This window comes from Triturus cristatus, chromosome 5_1 (assembly GCF_964204655.1).
Source record: "Triturus cristatus chromosome 5_1, aTriCri1.1, whole genome shotgun sequence".
Taxonomy (NCBI): domain Eukaryota; kingdom Metazoa; phylum Chordata; class Amphibia; order Caudata; family Salamandridae; genus Triturus; species Triturus cristatus.
Window position 1 is genome coordinate 681,371,766 of NC_140587.1, and position 22,156 is coordinate 681,393,921.

Sequence of the window (22,156 nt, forward strand, 5' to 3'; positions counted from 1 at the left end):
GCCCTCCATATCCTGATGGCCTGTCATCAGGCTGATGGGTCTTCCTGAGCTAGAATGACATGGAGGGGCTGACACGTGCACCTGAATATGGCTATGCCTATCCCTACACAAAGAGATGCATACCGCACTGCAGTGTGTCCGAAGCCAGGGCCAGGAAGGGCAAGGGTCTTGTGCACTACAAAGACCTTTCTTTGCAGTCTCCCTACTTCAAAGGCTAAAATGAATATAAGTACTGGACCTCTGTCACCATATACTCAGAACACTTCTGAACCGAGGACATTCTGCCAGGAAGAAAGGCTGTTGTACTGCCAGGACGGACTGCCACTTTGCAGCTTGCTTTGCCGGGGACACCGCTCACCGATTGCATGACACACCAACCTTGGCATACGGCACACCCCTGACTTTGCCCAAACAGCTCCTCCGAATCACCGATGCTGTGTGAGTCTTGGATAACACATAACCAACGTTTGCGATACTCCATTGCTGACTCCGATGTATGCCCAGCGTGGCTTCTAACCAATGCATCACCTTCAGCCCAGCAGTTTGGCATCCATGCCTCGGAACTGACACACAGCGATCTTGAAATCAACGCCTCGTGAACCAACGCACAGCGCTCTTGACACCAATGCACCAACGACTTTGCCTGACTTCAGAACCGACACTTCGTCTGCGACAGCAATGCATTACCTCCGGATTTCAAAGCATCTTTCCCGAGCATCCACTCATCCAATGTACTGTCTACGGGTCTCCATGACTCCTCTATAGGACTGAACTCTTGGATTTGCCCCGGTGAAGCACGACTGGATAGCTCCAGTTGGAGCTAGTGACTTCTACGAACTGCATTTTGATTTAATCTTGCAAATTTCATTCTTGACTTGTTTATGTTGGGTGTTTGTCGTTTTGATCTTGTTTTACTCAGATAAGTATTGGTTTGAACTTTTGACTTTCTACCAGTCCTGCACGACCAGATATCTACAGTCGGTCAGTACTTAATTTGTAAAAAAATGAACTTGTTACCAGAGCTGCTGAATGCGGGGTTGACATTTGGTTAATCTCCTGACACTCCTAGCATCAATTCGAGTTGTTAGTTTTGGTCTTACAGATTCTCTTTTTCATTAGAAATCTCTGAGGCAATGGCATGTTGTAAAGTACGAAAAGTCTCAGTAATTAAACAAAACATTTTTTTTTTTTGCCCTAAAGCATTTACCAAAATAACGTTGTGAGTGAATAGAAGCATAACTACTGGTCACTTTTAACAGCTATATTTAATTGGGATGTGAAACAAAAATGTGTGTGTTCATGTTTATTTTTTTTATGTATGTGCCTGTATGCGGTTTGTGTGTGTCCATATTTCATTGTGTTTGTGGGAATAGTGGCTACTTGGAGGAATGGGAAGGTGGCTATATCTTTATGCAATACTGTAGTCCTTTAAAAGCTGAAACAAAGACTTTTTGTAGAACTAGACACTCCTGGCTATATTACATCATGTCCCGTCCCTTTTCCAAGTTAAAAGCAGCACCCAGATTTCATACTGGAAGCTAAGCATGTTCAACGAGGCCCAGTACTGAAGTCAGAAAAAGAGGCACTCACTGGCAGATTCAAGCTGACGTCCAATCCAGTGGTCCCGTGCAGCTCAGGACCCAGCAAGATATAAACCAAGAGGCTGCCTCAGGCAGCGAGATGCACGCAATTGAAGTCTTCATTATTTCTAATTGAAATAGAAAAAGAACAGTGACATTCATTCACTCTATCTTCCCTTACCCCAACTACTTACTTTCCGGCAGCACTCATGACACAGGCAGTTTCAGAGGGGTGAGAACTGTGGGCCCTGCACTAGTATAGTTAGCTGGGGAGACCCAGTGGTAGGCCTCTGTGTAATATTTTTTTACTAGGCACCAGGCGCACAGGCGAGCATAGAGTCGGCACTTCACTGCTAAGAATTTCCTGGGCCTTCAGTTTCCAAGCTTGCCTGGCCCCAGCTGAGCCATGAGCCGAGCCCTACCTATAATTATCCAAAGAGCGGCTCAGACAGAGTGCAGGTGTTGTGACAAAATGTGTGACATTTAAAGCAGCTCGGAAGAAGATTTTGGAAAAATACAGCTGCCCTGCGGCAGTGCATTTATCTTTGAAATATTATCTGCACTGCCACTGTCCGCATGAAAGAAAGCTATAGTAAAGGCCCTATAAAATAAGTGCCGATGCTGAGCACTGGAATCCACTGCCACAAATTAAGTACTGCAAAGGACAGGTCCCATCTTTTAAATACACTGCACCCTGCTCATGGGGCTACCTAGCGCCTACCTTAGTGGTGACTTATATGTAATAAAATGGGAGGTTTAGGCATGGCAAGAAGGTGAACTTGCCAGGTCGAAAGGGCAGTTTAAAACTGTACTTAACGGCTCTGCAGTAGCAGGCATGAGACAGGTTTGAAGGGCTACTCATGGGGTTGGCACAGTCAGTGCTGCAGGCCCACTAGTAGCATTTGATTTACAGGCCCTGGGCACATACAGTTCACTGTACTATGGACTTATTAGTAAATCAAATACGCCAATCATGGAAAAACCAAATCCCATTAGATTTTAGACACAGAGCACATGCACTTTAGCACTGGTCAGCAGTGAACACGCGCCAAGAGTCCTAAAACCAGCACACTGTCAGAAGGCAAAAAGACAGGCGGAAGCACACCAAAAGATGCCAGTTAAAACAGAGTTTTTCACTACCAGGACATGTAAAACTTAAAAGTTAATGCCCAACTTTATAAATAAAATGTGCCCTGACTTTTATGTATTAAGCAGGAAGGGGTGGACCTTACAAAAAGTTTATTTTTCCATTTCGAAATGACAGTTCTAAAACTTCACAGACAGGCTGCAATAGCAGACCTGAAGTATGTTTACAGGGTTACTTAAGTGGGTGGCATAATCAGTGCTGCAGGTCCACAAGTAGCATTTAATTTACAGGCCCTGGGCACATGTAGTGCCACTTTGCAAGGGACTTACAAGTAATTTAAATATGCCAATTGGGTCTAAGCCATTCTACAGCATTTTAAGGAATGAACACATGCACTTTAGCACTAGTTAGTAGTGGTAAAGTGTGCAGAGTCCTAAGGCCACCAAAAATGGCCTCAGCAAAAGAAATTGAGGAGGAAGGCAAAACGTTTTGGGAGAAGACCACTCTAAGTCTGACAGGTCTAACAATGTGTTATAGGAATAGAGTTGTTGCGTTTGGGTTACTAACAGTCCCTATCAAGGGATCAGGGATGCTGTGGTACACGTAACAAACTCATTTCGTTATTCACAAACACACACACCCTACTTAAGTAAAAGTATTTATTATTACAGGAATTACCTGTTTCAGAGTACATCTAAAACAACTACACAGAGTATCAGAAAAACAGAAAATAGGCATGTTATGAGCAACAAAAATAAAATTAACATTTCTGATATGGTTAAATTGTCATCTAGAACTTAACACCCTAACATCTAATTCTACACTCTACACTAAGAAAGCATGGAAGGCAGAGCAACTTGCAGTCTAGAGGAGAAGAGGCGCACTGCATACATTAGTGACAGCAAAGGCTGCCTTTATCAGTGGAGGCGTAAAGACAGTGTTCCCTGTGAAGGGCAAACACATGCTGCAGTGGTGGTCTTACTCCAGGAATTAGCTTTATCGACTTCAAGCGAATGTAGCATCTATGATGTGTGAAGTGTGTTGGTAGTAGGTGAGACCGTCTCTGGCATAAGTTTAGGAATGTCTGACAAAGATTAAATGCGTGAAGATGTGCGTCCCAGACCTTTTCTTTATGAACATATACGGTACTTCAACTATATGTCTGTATTTGTTGTTATTTAACCTTGCCATGATGAAAAGTAGACATTTGTACCAGACACATTTCGCATCAGGTGTTATATCTATGTCATTAGTTGAATGACTTGATGCTTTCACAGTTATTAGAAAGATAAGGTCAGACGACATCTGTGCCAAATGGCAGACATGACAATGATTCTGCATGAATCAGAAAAGATGCTGAGTTCCTTTTTCTAAGTTTGTGAAGATGGTGACTGCCATTGCCTAAGATAGATTCAGGCCTTACATAAAATGCAATCAGACCTTAGGGGCTTTACATCAGGGTCAGCAGACTAATTTAGGTGTGATTATCTTTCAATAAAGTAAACTTTTTTTAATATGTAGCTTTTTTTCCTTAAAGGAAACTGGGTTGCGTGTTTTTTGGTTTGTTTGTGAACCCCTTCTGTGAACAGGTTTCTATCCATACTGGGGAGCTGGTAACTTTTGAAAGGCTAATGACTGCTCTCCTAGTCTAAACCAATTTTATAGGTCAGTGAAAAGTTACAAACTCATAAAAGGAGTTTAGTACATAGATAAAAGCTGTTTTTTAGTTGTAAACTTTGAATCAACATTTGCAACCAAAAACCAGCTTTGTACATCTGACACTACGTCTGAAGGTAGAAACCTTTACAGGTGAAGGTGCAAAAAGTATACGCCTGACACAAGACTCAAGTGGATGCAGCCTGGCTGGCTGGAGCATTTTGACTTGCATTTCAGAGACTAAGCCAACATTTATGACCATGGACAAAGTCGCTTGGTCTATTCGACTCGTGCTCCATCATGGTTGGCCTGTATTCGCCCCTATGTCATGGTCACTGGCTATAATGACAACCGATACTGAATGGCCCTTTACTTTTTCTTTGTGTCCTTTTGATGTACTTTTGCTTTACATCTTTAAAAACTGATTTCTCTGGCTCCCCTTATTTGATTTTTTGCCACTTTTGTGTAAATATACACATTAATTAGTTTCTCTACTTCTCTAAATTGGTTGTGTTCTATTTTGACTTTTTAATTGGTTTGTCACTTCTAAATAATTTACACATTTTCCTAAGTTAAGCCTGTCTGTTCTGTGGCATGGCTACCTGGGGATTTTGCACAGGTTTAATTTATTGATATAGTGTTTTACCCTGACAAATTTGTGGCTTTACTCCTTGTTGTGTACTCACACGTACCCCCATGTAATAACGTAATAAATAGATGTTTATTTCCAAGCATCTCTGTCCAGCATATGTACTTAGGCATGTGCAAACTTTGTAACCAATCGAATGAACATGCAATGACTCTATTGTGGTTTCTTTTCACCAATATAAGGCATCTGCATTTGAATTAGAAAAATCATCGGGCAGATTTACAAGCCCCTTGCGACACATTTGCTCCGCCTTTGCGTCACTTTTGTGATGCTGGGGCGGCGTTAAAAATGCAGGCAATTTACAACGTAATGCATCTAGGGAGATGCGTCACATTGTAAAGCCCTGCGTCACATTATACCTGCGTCAGGTATAATGTATGCAGGGTGGGCTTTCCCATGCAGGAAAGCCTCGCAAATTTACACAGTGAAATCTACAAGATTTTACTGCGTCACTTCTAGGACTTTCTGGAGTTGCATTGTGCATGCGACACGACTCCAGCAATGCCTGACTTTTGACCCAACAGATGTGTCAGAATTTCTGATGCATCTGTCAGTCCATGCGCCATGGTGCGCCGTATGGTAAATACGTCACATCCATGGTGGCGCAAGCGTTTCTCAGGGTGATGCAGGGAAAGTGACGCATTGCTACAGATGCGTCACTTTCTTGTAAATCTGCCCCTTTACTTTTTATGACAATAATAAAAAAAAGTAAGAAAACGTGAGAAATCTTCAGCCCTACCATTAGTTTCTTCTTTATTAGGAGATTTTTGGTACATTCATTTTATTTAAAATTGTTTCCTGTTTTTTCTATGATGAAGGTGTTTCTTACCGCTTGCTCTTGAATTTGCTGCGCTTAGTACAACTGTAAACGACTCCATTATGTGTCCTCTTAAATAAAACTTATTTGTTGCGGCTTCATGCTGTCTCATTTGTTCAAAATGTGTAAGACATACATTTATAATCCCAGGAGATTTAACATTCTTCAGAAATAAAACCTTAAATGCTGTTTTGGTTTTGCAATTTTATTAGCCATCTTTTATTTCTAGGAAATAAATGGCCTGTCAATGTAGTCTCCTAGCACCAACTTATAACCTTATTAGTTTTCTGCTGTTGGTGACAGGGCATTGCTCAGAGCAGCTACAAATCTAAAAACAAACTCCACATTTATTAGCTGGACTCGCAATGCATTTAACTGACTTCTCTGGTTTGATATTACAAAGAAAAACTTCTCTACAAGTTAAGTTTAGTGTGGCCAAATTACATCTCTGCCCTCACCTCCCCTTTCAAAGGACATCTTGAACTTTTAAGGGTTTTCTGACCTTTTTTTATTTCTCTGGTCATAGCATTCCTAACGACTGCCGGTATAGTTCTCACATCAATTTTAATACATAGCTAAAAGAGAATTGCATTCTTCATTGCTGTAGTTTGAAGAACACTGAATATCATCCAGATTTCATTGGAACATGGGCAGTGAAATTACTTGAATGAATTAAGGAGTTATGTCTAATTTTTTCTAAAGTTTATACACTTTGTGGAGTGTTATATTGGATCCATATTGCTTTTAGTCCAATATATATTCATCAGAACTGAGTGAAGTTTGCATTGCAGTGTATACCGCCCTTGTATGTTTAATGTGAGTCAGTAATTCATGATCACGATCAAAGTCCGATTGCCTGGAATTCCATTATTTGAGATGTGGCACTGTGAGACTGTTCCCAAACAGGAACTCCATCTGGTCCTCAACAAGATGCACAGCCAATTATATATGCAAAATTTCAATCATGTTATTGTATTTTTTCCCATTAAATATTCCATATGTTAACCAATCATTTTTCAAGTTTCCTCTTTCCATTTTCATACATCAATTGTATCTATATTTTCATAAGGGCCTCATAAGGCTTTCTCTAAGCAGTACTGGAGGGTTCACAGGAATATTCATGGAATAAAAATACAATAACATGATTGAAAGTTGCATATATAATTGGCTGTGCATTTTGTTGAGGACCTGGCGGGATTCCTTTTTGGGACTTACATACACTGCGCTCACGGACGGAGAGCGGGCCAAGATAGCACGCCAGCTATGCCGTTGAGCATGATGAATATTGTAAATGAACTGATGAGTGCACTCCACTATTCTTTGTATGCATGCACTGTGAGACTTGTCATTTAGCCATTCACATTGTTAATTCGCTTTGAAATACAAAGTGCTATTGGCCTGTTGAGCGGGTTGTCACATATGTCACACGGTCACTTGGCAACTATAAAATGGAGGGAAAAATATCTTGCAGAATAAGGAATGGCAGCAGAATTATCTATAAGGTATAAAATTCCAATCAACCGTACACCACAAAAAGGATATTTCAAGCCCACTTGGAGGTCACTAACTTTATGAAGGAACATGGCCTGTGAATCAGTGAAGTTTTACATATATTCTCTGTAAAAACACGGTGACTTTATGGTTCCATTACAAAACCTAATAAACCCTGATATTTACCCGTTATACAACTCTATACGAACAATAACTCCTGCCCTCACCATGACCTCCTCATTCCTCACATACAACATCACTTATGGCATGTCTAATGACATGACTGATTGAGTCATACATGACATCACCAGTGACATGCTAATGGTTTCACTGATGTAATCATTGTATCAATAGTGCATTTTTTTCAAATACTATTCTATTTCACATAAATTCTATTACAGACTACTGAACAGATTTGGTTTGGATGTGTATGTTGTGTTGGTGTGTTATCGTGGTTTTTTCCCCCTGTGATTAGTTGGTGATAGGATAACAACTTTGTTGGTTTCTGATGGCGGCTGTTTGGCTGAATAAAGGTGGATGTCAAGCCATTTGATGGTTGCTGCATAGACAAATGATATTTGGTGTGCATTATATGTTGTGCTTCTGTGGTTCGTGGAATGGATGTGGTTGTGAAATGGTGACTGTTGGGTTGTATGGTGATATGTGACTTGGTGTATATTGGTATGTGTGTGAGTGGATGATGTTGGTGTGTGGGTGTTTGTTGGAGGCTAGAGCTGAAACACTTAACATATTTACACCAAACTTGACAAGCAAGTAGAATTCTCCTTAAAGAAGTGCATTATCTTGGTTTGATGTACGTTCATTCAATAGTCTACAAGAAATTAGTTTTACAAAAATTTGTCAGATGGATTCACAAACAGAAGACGGATTTGCAAATCCGATAAAAAATGGGTGCATGGCAATGAACGTCGGAGCATTGTTTTCCGTTGTCCAGTGTGGGTTCATGAATCCAGCTGTAGATTTGTAAATCTACCATTCTCTGATTGGGTGGCCATATCAGAAAACTTCTGTTCCAGCTGCCATTACCCAACATGCTGTTGTGAGCACCATGTTTGAAAAGAATGGAAAAATGAAATCAGGAGCAGAAGAAGCCTACCCTTAACTCCAAGCTCATAAAGTTTCCGGCTCAGCCAACACCCTGGCATTAAAAAAAATATTTAACAAATAATTGTAATCATCATATTCCTGAAATCTGGAGCATGCCTGGATCTCACAGACCCTTTTTGGGTCTCATAGCTAGGAATCTGGCAAAGAATTTGCAAATTATGAAAATAAATTTAAAAAAAAAGAAATTTGGCACAATTCTGCTGTACCTGACCAGACCACTGCCAAAGGTCTTGTTCAGGAGCTTTGGCAGCTGTGTAGCAGTGGATGCAGGGCTTCAGCAAAGGCCCAATCCTGGATCCAATGCCTGCTGTCCACAGAAAAATCCAATGTGCAGCATTGGGTGCTGGGTGCAGGGCCTAGTTGGGCTTCCATCATGTAGTTGTTTTTCCAGGAGAAGCCCTATGTGTGAAGGGTATGCCCAGCCATGGGTCCATGCTCACTATCCAATAGAACTCGAACTATAACATACAGATGAGCCATAAGTAGGTTAAAACTGATCTGGGGTTGCTTGTGTTCCCATCTGGAACTGATCAAATCTGGCAATTCAGGCTGGACTGTTACTATTGGAGTAGGACCAAAACTCATTTGCATAAGGCAGGTCTCTGTCTAGAATGGCTGGCCGGGTGAAATATGGTGGTCTGGAATATGGCCCTGAGCAATTGCCAGTAGATGCGATACATTCAGACATTCCATCCATCACCTTGCTGTTATTACAGTAGATGTCTTAAGTGAGACAGGTATGCACAGACTTGAGCCCTGTGTTCACTGTAAGACTGAAGCAGTTCCTCAATATTGAGACCTGAGTAGGTCAAAACCAGCCTGGGGTTGCTTGTGTTCCCACCTGGGCTGTTCCAGTTGGAGCAGGACCAAGACTCATTTTCATAAGGTAGGTTTAAAATGGCTCAATGGGTGATATACAGTAGCATGGAATACAGCCCCCAGTGATTTCCCATGGATGAGATTAATTAAAGTACTCCTTCCATAACCTTGTTGTTTTTGCATCTGACTGCTGAGTAGCATATCTAGGAGATTTCGTGGGCCAATGGATGTGGAGTCACTTTACACAAAAATTCGTCATCGATGAGAAAAAGATTTGCAAAAATGCCTCTTGTCACTGATACTGCAACCAGTTTCATACATGTCATCTTTATCAAGAAATATGTCACATTGGAAAATTGCATAAGTCTCCCTATTGACTTTTACTGCTTTGGAGACACAGATGGCTCCACAGTTTGCAAAGCTGTTCATGGTACAGCAGACCATTTATTTTCTTGCCACCTTTGATTAGAGATGATTACAATACATGCCTAAACTGCAGAGATTCTTTTGATTTGGACTTTTGGGAAACAGGACCTGATAATGGACTCCAGCGGATTTGATAAGTCTCACCAAAAAACAATTCATAAATGTGTCTACTCTTCATAAAGAGTACATTCCCTAGACTTACCAAATTTTCCTTTACACTAAAATACTTATTTGCATTCTTATCATTGCACTACAATTTATCCACCATCCTATTTATCAAACCTTGGTCCTCCAAAGGATCTTTTTGTTGAGCTATCAGGGACTTGGATATTTAGAGAACATGAGAAATGCCAAATACATGTCTATTACTTCACTTTTCTTTGAGACTTCAAACCCACCTATCTTGAAAAACATTTATCTAGAACCTCAAATTGAATGGTTAAAAAATGAAATTACATTTCATATCAGTTATAATATTAGGTAATCAGTGTAAATAACCACACATTACAAAGCAGATTCAATAATGGACTTCTGCTGATTGCCGAGAGAGAGAGAGAGAGAGAGAGAGAGACAATAGAAAATTTGAGATGCAGTTGTCATATCAAACAAACCAAAATATAGTTGAGGTTTTGTTCGTCTTAGATAGGGGCTTAAATAAATAAGGACTGCAGCACAGCGTGCCACAAAAGGAATCAGTTAACCCTTCAGTCGAAAGGTTAGTTCCTGCTCAACTTTACCAACCGGCAAAGTGAAGGTTCAGGGCAGTCAGTAAAGTTCAGTTCAAGGGATTAGGTATTGAGGGAAAAAGACTCAAAGTTCAGTCTGCAGCATGCTAGGCAGGGAAATGGGTAGATGACAGCCCGCCCGACTCCTCCTCCAAGGAGAAATTATACTTCCAAAAGTTCAAAGTTTACGCCCACAAAGTATCTTTTCTATCACCCCATATGGTTTCCATTGGCCGCTCACTGTGGGCAGCTCATGGTGTGATCAATACCTCACTAAGAAATCCGAAAGCATTAAGTAATCATTTGCAAATTCATTAAGTTCCCAATGTTCATCCTTTCCATGGAGGAAAGAAAGTTCCATTTACTCAGGGTCTGTCCGTTCTGAAGTGCTCCCCCTGGGTTTGCCATCATATTGATTAGGGGCGGGCGGAATTTGCGTAATCGCGTTACGCAAATCTCCGCGAAACGGTAAAAAATCTCCGCGAACACGCAGAAATTCCGCGAACACGCGGAATTGCTTGTTCGCGATACTTTTTTCCTGTTCGCGATCGCTGTTTGCGTGCTCGGGGTGAAATATCTCGCGAACACGCATATTGAGAACGCGAACAAGCAAAAAATTTCGCGAAGTCGCGGAACGCAGATTTTTTGGCAATTTCGCGTTCTCCGCGGAACGCGAAATTACCCAAATTCCGCAAATTCCGCGGACGGAACGGAATTTACCGCCCAGGCCTAATATTGATACATTGCTGTCAAGAGTGTTGCGGAATTAAAAGTGAAACCATTGTATTTGAATACAGAAATAAAACTCCACAGAAAGTTCTTGCAGCGTCTGAAAATTGCTACTTCAGCTTGATTCTGCCTTTTGCGCAAGAAAGAAAAGCATCTGAGGCCTACATGAAAATTCACTAAATTATTACCATGTTATTATTAGTATTAATCACACATCAATAATCGTATTTTTGACTTCTTTCGATTATGCAATCTCTATTCATCTTAACCAGTTACATGTCAATATCAGGCACCAGTAAAAAAGAGAACATTTTATAACATCTTTTGCATGTTAAAAATTTTTCAAAGCAAATATTAATGTGTCACTCTGAAATACACATTTTTATCACATAGCGTTAGAGAAAGCAGCTGTTTTTTCATACTATCGATTAATACTGAATTAAGCATTTTAATTATTTCAGGAGCTTTTTGTTATGAACATCATTTCATTTTGACACATATTAGCAGTTATTGTCACCACAACCTCTATTTTAACTAAGGTTTGTTTCTTAGAACACGTGTTTACATGCATAGTAATATCATTGTTTCTTCTCTGTTTGTTTACATTTTGTCGTTCTCATGTTTGAAACACTTCAACATGCTTTTACGCTGCAGCATGGAATTAAAAAAATAAATTCTTCGGCTAAATCGTTTTACATGTTTTCATCTAGAAATAATTAGCATAATCTCTTTAGACAGTTAGAATTGATAGAGGCAAGCGTCATTTAACATTTACGCTCCATCACCACCATCACCATAAACAACAACTAGTTACCATCACAGCATACCAGACATCAACAGACTGAGCCACTATCTGAGGAGTAGCAGCTTTCACCCAAAGCATTGTAAGATGTTACAATATTCAGCCAGGTTTCTATGATATAGCTGGAGAGGCTCAGATACACCAGAGTTGATGGAAATATAAAGAATTTGAGATGTGAAACACTCCGTGAGTCGAAACACAGACCGGTTGAAAACAAAATCCTCATAGTAATCAGGATGCCTCTTGGAATGCAAAGCAAAAGAGTTCAGTGATAGGTTCCCACTTATTGTGTCTTACAGCCTACAGTTAGAAAACCTATACAAGGTTTCCAGGGAATTACAATCCAGTCTAAAGCAGGATGAACAACTTTAAGATGCTGTCCAGGATTTTTGTAATCTTGCATTTGATACAATCACCCTTCTGAAAAGATCTATGGAAAACAGAATATTACTTGTGACAACAAAGAAGAATGGAACAATGCCAACACATCCACAGTTCAGATACAATAAAGATGCCACACTGCCAAATAATTAGGCGGTGTGCCTGTTCTACTAGCAATGTGATATATTTTATCACCCATAAAAAATGCACAGGTGGTCTTTATTATGTTGGAGAAACCGGCCATACACTGCATAAATAAATGCATCTCCACGAGCAGAGTCTCCAGAGATCAGACAAGGAAAGTACTGCTGATGAGCACTTTTCGGTTTCTACCATAGCATTCAAGATCTAAAGATTGCATAGCTCAAAAGTAATTTCAAGACAAAAAGGGATAAGTGCATGCAGCAATTCAGTCCCTTGAGATGTGCTTTGAACAGGCACCACTGAAATCACTATACTGAAAATCTTCCAACCTCAGTGATGCAAAGGCTGTTCTGACACCTCGCACTGCTGGCTAAAACACTTGGCCAGCATGTGAATGACTTTGCACCAGAACCTCTTCTCTATCAAGACTTTGACCTGACAGGTAAATGGTACCTCCCAAACCCATCCAGCCTTACAGATGTACAAACTAAAAATGCAGCTGACTGGGCCCATGACCTAGCAGAAATCCAGGGGCTTTGACCTTTCATGCGGCTAATCTTGCACAGCATTTTACCCTCTAGCTATTTACACTGGCTTTTTATGTGACTGAAGCCACTATAGCCCCATCAACCTTCATTAAGAGGCAGTGGATGCTGGACCTTACATCTTTTGGCGTGGTTTCCCCTAACGTTTTGCTCTCTGAACTCTTGTTTTGACTGTGTGCTGAACACTTTTGCTGGCCTGTAAATTAAATGCTACTAGTGGGCCTGCAGCACTGATTGTGCCATCCACTTATGTAGCCCTGTAAACATGCTTTAGGTCTGCCATTGCAGCCTGTGTGTGCAGTTCAAAACTGCCATTTGCACCTGGCAAAATAAACGTTTTACCAGGCCCAAACATTATTTTTATTACGTACAAGTCAGGGTTAATTACGTACAAGTCAGGGTGAAGTCAGGGTTACCTTTATGTTTTACATGTCCTGGTAGTGAAAAGCCTTTCACTACTGCAAGGTGTTAGAATTGGCATCTTTTTGTTGGATTTTTCCCCTGACATGTTTCCTTCTGAACTCCTGTTTAGACTGTGTGCTGAAATTCGTTTTTGCTGGCCTTAGAACTCTGGGCACTTTTTCACTGCTGATCAGTGCTAAAGTGCATGTGTTCTGTGTCTAAAATGTAATAACATTTGGTTTCTCCATGATTGGCATATCTGATTTACTAACAAGTCCCTAGTACAGTGCAGTACATGTGCCCAGGGTGTGTAAATTAAACGCTACTAGTTGGCCTGCAGCACTGATTGTACCACCCCAGTAGTCCTTCAAACCTTTCTCAGGCCTGCCACTGCAGAGCTTGTGTGTTCCGTTTTAAACTGCCCTTTTGACCTGGCAAGTTCACCTACTTGCCAGGTCCAAACCTTGCATTTTATTACATATAACATACCCCTAAGATAGGCCCTAGGTAACCCTATGGACAGGGTGAAGAGTATTTAAAAGATGGGGCATGCACTTGGGAGTTTTACATGTCCTTGTAGTGAACAACTGCTAAATTTGTTTTTCACTACAGCAAGGCCTATCTCTCCCATGGGTTAACATTGGAGCTGCCTTGTAACACTTTACAAGTGTAACTTCCAATTGAGAAAAGATAAGAAAAGTACATTTGGTGTCTCTGGGCTCACAATTTAAAAAAACATCTTTTAGTGAAGTTGATTTTTAAGTTACAGGTCTGAAAATGCCTCTTTTAGAAGGTTGGCCTTTCCTTACTTTCACCATTCTGTGCCTCTACATGTCACTGGAATAAACGTCTGGGTTGGGTGAAAGCTGGGCTTTGAGCATTCCCTCTAGACAGTCACACACAAAGGGAGCTGAAGTGTGCCCTACATATCCTGATGGTCCATCACTAGGTTGATGGACCGTCTTGAGCTAAAGTGAGAAGGAGCAGCTGACACATGTGCATGAATAGGGCTGTGCCTGTCCCCACACAAAGATTTGCATACCCCCTGTAGTGGGTCATGAGCTAGGATAAGATAAGGGAGGGTCTTGGGCACTAGTAACACCTTTTTTGAAGTCTCCCTACTTCAAGGGCTAAAATGGGTAAGCTACTGGAACTCTGACACCATTCAGGATGTGTGGGGCGCAGCCAAGATGGCTGCTCCCAACCCCCTTTGTCATCTGTTGCTATCCTTGCCAGAGAAGGAACTGCCCAGGGACCTGCTGTCCTCCCATAATCACTGACTGATGTTGCAGCTGTTGTGGGTGCCGCAATCGCCGGATCGGAGATACATTTCCCATTTTGCAGCCTTGGGCGTGGATGTGGACATTGCAGCCTGCCGGCAGTAGGCCTAGGCTGGAGTGAGTAGAGGAGACTGGATCGCCTGCTGCCTGGACATGTCTGCTTTGAGAAGGACTGACAGCCGGTCTTTTCTGCTTAGCAGGGATGCCGGCTGGAGGTGATAGAACTTGCTTTTCTGATGTGCCAAAATATAGCCTTCTAACAGCCTCTCCTGATTGGCCAGCCTTTGACAGGTTAAGCCAAACTGCTCTGATGAGGTGTGAAGTGGCCAACATGGAAACAAAGGGCATCCAGTGGAAAGAGATCTGCATCTGCAGAGCAAAAGCAGAAAATGGGTGGAGAATCCAAATTGGTCTTCAAAATGGGAATGACAGTTAGGACAGGACACAGGCTCACCTCCACTACCTGACCCCCAGCCAAACAGAAGCCCCAGTAATTGAATTTGCAGAGGGGATGGAAGGGGAGTGTAAGGGAAAGTTAGCCATGCCAGTGGGATGGCTTAGCCAGATCTTAACCTCCAGGAGAGAGTTTTTCCATTTTTGATCCTAAAAGAATAGTGCTTTCTGGGCCAAGAATATGTTACACTTTGGAGGACGTTGTCATGCCTGAGGGTGGCACCCTGCACAGCATTTGTCAGGGGTGCCCTCCTGCTTTTATGTCACCTTTGGTGAGTAATGGGATTCTGTCCTTTGAATAGGGCTCCCCAGCAAGAGGTTCAATATTCTTTTACTTGTGTATAGGACGCCCTAGCACGCCAAGTGACTGGTGAGACCCACAGATATTTCAGTTTGTTTCACAGTTCTTATTGGGAATATATTTGTGCTGGTCGTTAAACTTCCCCAAGGACCCACCCACCCCCGCTTTAGTTTTTTGTGCCCTCCTGCTTGCCACCCCAGAAGCACGGATAAATATGGGAGAGCTGCGCACTAACTCAGATCCCTGCCTGAAACTACAAGAAGGACTGCCCTGCTGGAATCCTGACCTGCACAAAGAGGATTGCACTGCGCCTGTAGCACACTTTGGAACTACAGCCCATAAGGACTTTGCCTTGCTTTGACAAGTAAAGGAATGGACTCCCTGAAACAACAGGTTAAAGGAGCTCCACCTGCACCATCTACAGCAAGAGGAAACCAGCTGACAAACTTCAGCTGGACTTCAAAGGATTTGGCCAAGTGCATTATGAAAGACATACTCCCAACATCCCAAGGAGTACCTCAGAGTTTCTGGAACCTGTGATTGGTGTTGTGGACACTTTGAAACCCCAAAAGAACCTTCTGGAAGAAGTTCCAGATGTTTGGAGAACTTTGAAGAATCTTTGGTAAGTTAGGCCACCAACGTCGAACCGTGACCCGGCATAGATTTCATGCTTGTCTCACTGACAGCTCCAGAGACCCGGAGCTCCAGACTTAAGGATTTCACTGAGGCCTCACGTTGGACCAAGCCACCACAATCAACTAGAAACCAGGCCAGATGAGGTGCTTCACTCGATGTCGAGAGGAAAAGCTCAAGAAAAATGACTACGGAAGGTAAAAACTTGACCATGCTCTACCGCTTAGTGCATCTGACCTGCGCTATATTGCGATCGGCCTCAAACTTTGACTTTGTCCCAGGAAACAGCGATCAGATGTCCCAAGTTGGTGTTTTTCATTTTTACGCACTAAAAAGTATTTAATCTTTAAAAATTAAAATCTCTGGTTTGCATTTTGATCGGCCCTTGGACCACCCGGTCCTGGCAGCTCCATGTGCTCAGTTGCTGGTGAGCCTCAAACAATCAGGACTTTGAGTGAGACTACCAGTAAGCGGCTTGAAGCTACGAAAGCAGCTTAAAGGAAAGTAAAAAAGGCCTGAAATCTTCAGGCTTAGGCAATCATCTGATTTATTTAATAATCTTTCACTCAACTCTTATAACTCATCAACTTCATTTTAACTATTCAACCATCACCATCATCATCACCCAATAACAATGAGTTGAAAACTGTGTGGTGCAGAGGGGGCAGTTGGGCAGTTGGCGGGGAGCAACTGATGTGCTCATGTATCCCTGGGTAGGCCGCATCGCTTGTCGTCCTCCCTGGCGCAGAAGACGGCTCTTGGTAAGAAGGAGGCACCATGTACACAATAGTGCATATAGTGCCCCCCCAGCTGCCCAGCCCCCACAAGGAAAAACCCTCAATTCCAGCACTCTGATAACTCCCTTGGGAGCCGGAAGATCACCTCATATAGGGAGTGCAGCTGCAAGAGGATCCATCGTAGGAGGGGGTCTAACAAACATCCCATGCCATCACACAAAATTCAAACGGAAAAAAGGAGTTAAAAGAGAAACAATAAATAACAATGCAGTCGCGAAGAACAAGAGGTGGATCCAGGCCAGGGCAAGAAAAAGGCATTAAAGAGAACATGAATGGCCGACCAGGATTCAGTAATATGTTTGGAGAAAGTAGAATTAATAGACTTGAAATCTTCCTTGTCAAATCAGAAACCAAAAAAGGATAAGATCTCAACTGCATAGAAAAAAAGGGCTATAAAATAACAGACTTCTTAACTCAGAAAAATTAAGATAAAGTCATCACTATGACGAATAGTACAAGGCCAGCATTAGTTAACCGGGGAACTACATCAGAGACAGAATTCCTCTGCAGGCAGTCGCTCACAAAACGAGTCCATCAACATCATTTTTTTCCCCGAACCTCTCCCTCCTTCGAAACTGGGACTTCCTCAGTCCAAGCTCTGTACCAGCTAACCCTATGACCCACCCTAAGTTTCCCGAAGTGCAGGATCCCCTTGTACCATTATTAGCTTCATTGCAAGGGGTAATTCGACAGAGGGACAAAACAACAGTTAGTCAAAGCCCATTTGTGATCTGCAGCAGTAGCTCCACAGCCAAGGTCAAATTGACTTTTCAGGCAAATCCTCCCTTGAGTCCAATTAAGAGGCCTCAGCATAAGGCTGCTTCTATCATTGGCACAAATGTCCCCGAAGGAGCTATAACATCTCTAAGCCTGGAATTAGCGGCACTGGCACTTGGGGGATCTCCTGCTACAATAGAGGCAATATAATCAGCAATCTACCATCAATCAGATAAACTGGATCTTCAGGATGACCTTCTTAACATTTGGCAGTACACATAGTGGGCATTGACATGAAACTACAAGTACTCAATGAGCTGACACAGAGAACCCAAAATCCCAACTATATTCAGCAAGTCCCATGTCAATGCGTAAACCTAGGGGACAAGTGTCAGGTTCTTCCAAACAATCCTCAACGACATCTTGCAGAAGTAAGAATACAATCAATAAAACAGCATAAAAGGCTGTGGCTTTTAGAATATGACTTAAAAGATACTACCTCCACTACTGATGCACAAGCAACAAGGGAACAGTCACTCGCTGCAGTATCCAGCAGTTTCTATGATAGTTGACCGCCTATGACTGGCAGAGAAGAACACACAAAACAGCAGGCAAAGACAGGAGCAGGCAGAGATAGACCAGCACCCGAGGATCTGGAAACAGCAGCTCTAGTAACCTAGTCTGAGGAAAATTGAAAGGAATGGATCAGCCCTAACCGAAAGGAAAAAGGAAAGAAAAACTTTCAAAATAAGTGATGTGACACAAAAATACAGTATTCTGCAGCTATTTGCCCAACTTAGAATGACAGCTGCAGCCCACACAGAGGAATTAAAACATGAAGAAACAAAGATAATTGAAAATACCCAGGATGACATCCAAGGGCCAGTGAACGCTCAATGTCCTATTAGCACGCTGCATAGCTCACCAAAGAACCCAACACCGCCCATAGAGATGCCACCGCAGGCCCAAGTACAGGGGCAATACACGCAGTTTGATTGCCATGGCTAGTTCAAATACATGCTTACCTGGGTACATAAGGCTCTAGGATGCAGTGGTATCCTGGGATCTAAAAACTACAAAATGTTTGCTAATACCTACCTATACATCTAAAGGTGCTTTTGATACTTTAAACAGAATAGCAATTATAAAGTTAACAAGGGAAATAAGGGAACTTGCGCATATTATCTCCTCCGATCTACTAACAATAGAATTTAAATCTCACCCCTATACAGGTAACAGAGGGACAACAACTTGGGCCTCCCCTGAAACTTTGCTCAAAAGATCGAACCCCCTTGTTACCCAGGCCCAAAGCTTCCCTCACACTCAAGAAACGCAATGTAGAACCCATGTATTACTGCAGGAAGCTGCTCAGTCCTAAGGAAGGTGATGGGGAAGAACGGGCCCCAACAAACTTTGAAAACTTAGCTAAAGACCAATACCAGGAATCAATCACAATGGACAATATCAGCAGCTTTATCAAGAGTTTATAGTGGAAACAAACCAGGATTGGCAACGGACCCCCAGTGACCAAGATGCAAACTGATCCTGATATTAACAGCCCAGCAACTGATCCGGGCAGCATCATCATCTGCTCTTGGAGCACTCATGACTTCGAGAACCTGTTACAAGATGGAGGCGCAATGTAATTCCTCCAAAACTTTGACATTATTTTACCCCAGGAAACTTTGAGCCTAGAACGAAGTGAAACATTGGCAACATAGAACATCACATTCCAGCTGAAAAGACTTCAAACTTTGGGCATCCTCCACAAAATTCTACTTGGTGCCAGAAAATATTGATTTTGGAATATATTGCATATAAGTAACCAGGCTAGTAAGCAAAAATGGCAGATTCATCCAAAAGACGCTTCCTGATATAAACATTTCCATTCAAAGTTTCCATCAGCCTTTGATCTTCATCATCTCTGGGGATTTCAAAACAATCCTAAGTCACATAAGTAAATAAAGGGGCGACCTAAGTAGTGGCACCTGGATATGGCAGCAGTTGGAAAAATGACTTGGGTCTAAGATCTTGTGGCAATTCTAAGGGGTTCTTCCCATCACCAATTACATATCTTTGTGGCAGAATAAGTTCAATAATAGATTTCACTATTTCACTTTTAAATATCGAAGCCAAAATTCTTGCCAAAGGAATAGAGAATAGGCTAAAATCACTCCTTTTAGACTTAATTAAACCGGATCAGGCGGGCTTTATTCCCCGTAGAGCTACCAGGCATAATATACGTCGCGTACATAATGCGATTGCGGCGGTGGAAAGGCTGCGAAGGCCAGCTGCCCTTCTTCTTGTTGACATGGCCAAAGATTGCGACTCTGTCAGCTGGGCATTTATGTTCACATTATTACAACATCTTAATATGGGCCCCCGATATATTGCATTGGTGAGACTTTTATATACGGAGCTCACCGCCTATATTCATGGGGTGGTGACCTCAGTGGCACAATTCCCAATACAACACTCTACGGGGGTGCCCTTTCTCCCCCCTACCATTTGCTTTGCCCATAGAGCCTCTAGAGGTATGGGGTAGAAAAGACGCACTCATACGAGGCTTTGAGTGGACTCCCGTAATTAAAATTAAAGAAAATCCATATTTCATTCCAGTGTCTTGGTTCCGTCAAATAAATGTCATCAAGGCGTATTTCCTATGGGGGGGGCAGCACCGCTTGGGTTGCCCAATGCACCCGTATGGAGTCCACATACTGTGGCGGCATTGCTGCAGCTGGTATACAATCATATCATGCTGCAGCACACCTCCAGATACTGTATGAGTGGTGGCATGGGTCCAGAGAAGACCCAGCTTTTAAAGTTGAACAATGGCTTAGGGGAGATTCCTCAGTATATTCTCTTATCTATTGTAGGACTGACCCCAAGGACCTCCCCCCGGTGACAAAAGTTGTAGTCATGACATGGAGACAAGCTCTACGACGAATGGGCTGGTGGGGTCTCCTCACACGCGAAACACTGCTTTGGTGAAATCGTCTTCTCCCACAGGTTTGCGGTTCTTAAGGGATTCCTCGGTTTGGGACCGTATAGGCATTTCAACCTTGGGGGACATTATGCAGGTGACTGATCTGAAATCATTTGAAGATTTACGCAATGAATTTTTCCATGCCCCCTCTCGGTTCTACAAATACTCACAGCTGCGGCATGCTCTTCACCTGTGTATTAGACCCCTAACATAGGTTCCAGAATTTAGCCCATTGGAAGGAAAACTTCTTATGGGAGACCTCGGGGAGCACAGATTTACCCAAATATACCAAACACTAGCGACCAATAGCCCCACAAATATTGACTCTCTGAGAGCCACCTGGCATGCTGATGTCAGCCCGAACGACAATGATGACTGGACGGATGCTCTATCATCCCCACGTGGGGTGACAATTTCAACTTGATTACGATATATTTAGTTCAAATATCTGCACAGGGTATATTTCACTAGGCAAAGACTTTGGAAGGCAGGATTGATTGCATCTCCTCATTGCCTTCTGTGTCAATCGGAGGAGGGCACTTTTATACATAGTCTGGACCATTTCTGACAGGGGGTACTGACATGTCTTGAGGAGGTGTTAGCATGGGAACTTCGGAGATCCCCCAAATTCCCAATGTTACATTCCACAGAGTGTATTGGGGGAAACAGGTACAAAAGACATCTTCTTTTCCTGGTACTCACTTTGGCTAAACAACACATTGCCCAACATTGGAAAGCAGTGAATGCTCCCCGTGTATTGCTCTGGAAAACTGGCATGGACTATGCCGTGGACCTAGAATTTCCATTATTTGTTGCGAGAGGCTGCCCTCAAAAACATACCAAGATTTGGTCCAGATGGGCCACCTTTAGGGGCATCCCATTGAAATATACGAGGTCACGGATGGCCAACTTTGATGAAGATTACAATTGTACATGTTATATTAGCTGAGACACTGCATGTTATGGGTTGATAGTTGGGGAGTGGAATAATGTTTCATGTGTTTACTCTGGAATATTCAAGAACAGATGGGTGTTTGCTATACAATTGAAATTTTTTGTTTGCTGAAAATGTATGCCACATGTAATTGGAACACTTGGAACCTTTATAAAATCAAGAAAATGAGTTCCCACAAAAAAAAAAAAAAATAGGTTTCACTCTTATAAGTGTGCCAATTTCAAATCATGCCCTGCACAGAGACGTGATCATCTTCCACAAACCCTTCGGATAGGTTGCAAAATCCTTAAGCTGAGTTCAGAAAATGGTCTAATCACCACTCAAGTCACTTATAACCTAAAAAGACTAAAATGGTGTGGGCCAAGGGCAGAGAAGTTAATGCAGAAGTCTACCATTGCGTAGGAACTTCAGAAAAGGTCAAAAGAGTAACAGAAAACCTAGAGGAAGAAGAAGGGGAACATGAAAAAGCATGGGCAACCCTAACTTCAACCTTACTCACAAACTTCCCTGTCAGAACACAACCACCCATGAACTTAGACGGCATAAATATAAAAGGGGGAACAGGAAGGCAAAGCTGGTACACCATTGTGTTATGTAAGTGAAAAATCCAAATCTCAAGTGAAGTGAGAAGAATTACAACAGAGGAAAACAAA

At 42.3% G+C, this 22,156-nt stretch overlaps 1 protein-coding gene across 1 annotated transcript in view; it reads left to right on the top strand.

Annotated features, from left to right (window-relative positions):
- The window catches only part of LOC146831362 (uncharacterized), a 1,121,174-nt gene that overhangs the window by 849,030 nt on the left and 249,988 nt on the right, over positions 1 to 22,156 (top strand). The gene's annotated exons all lie outside the window — the stretch shown is intronic.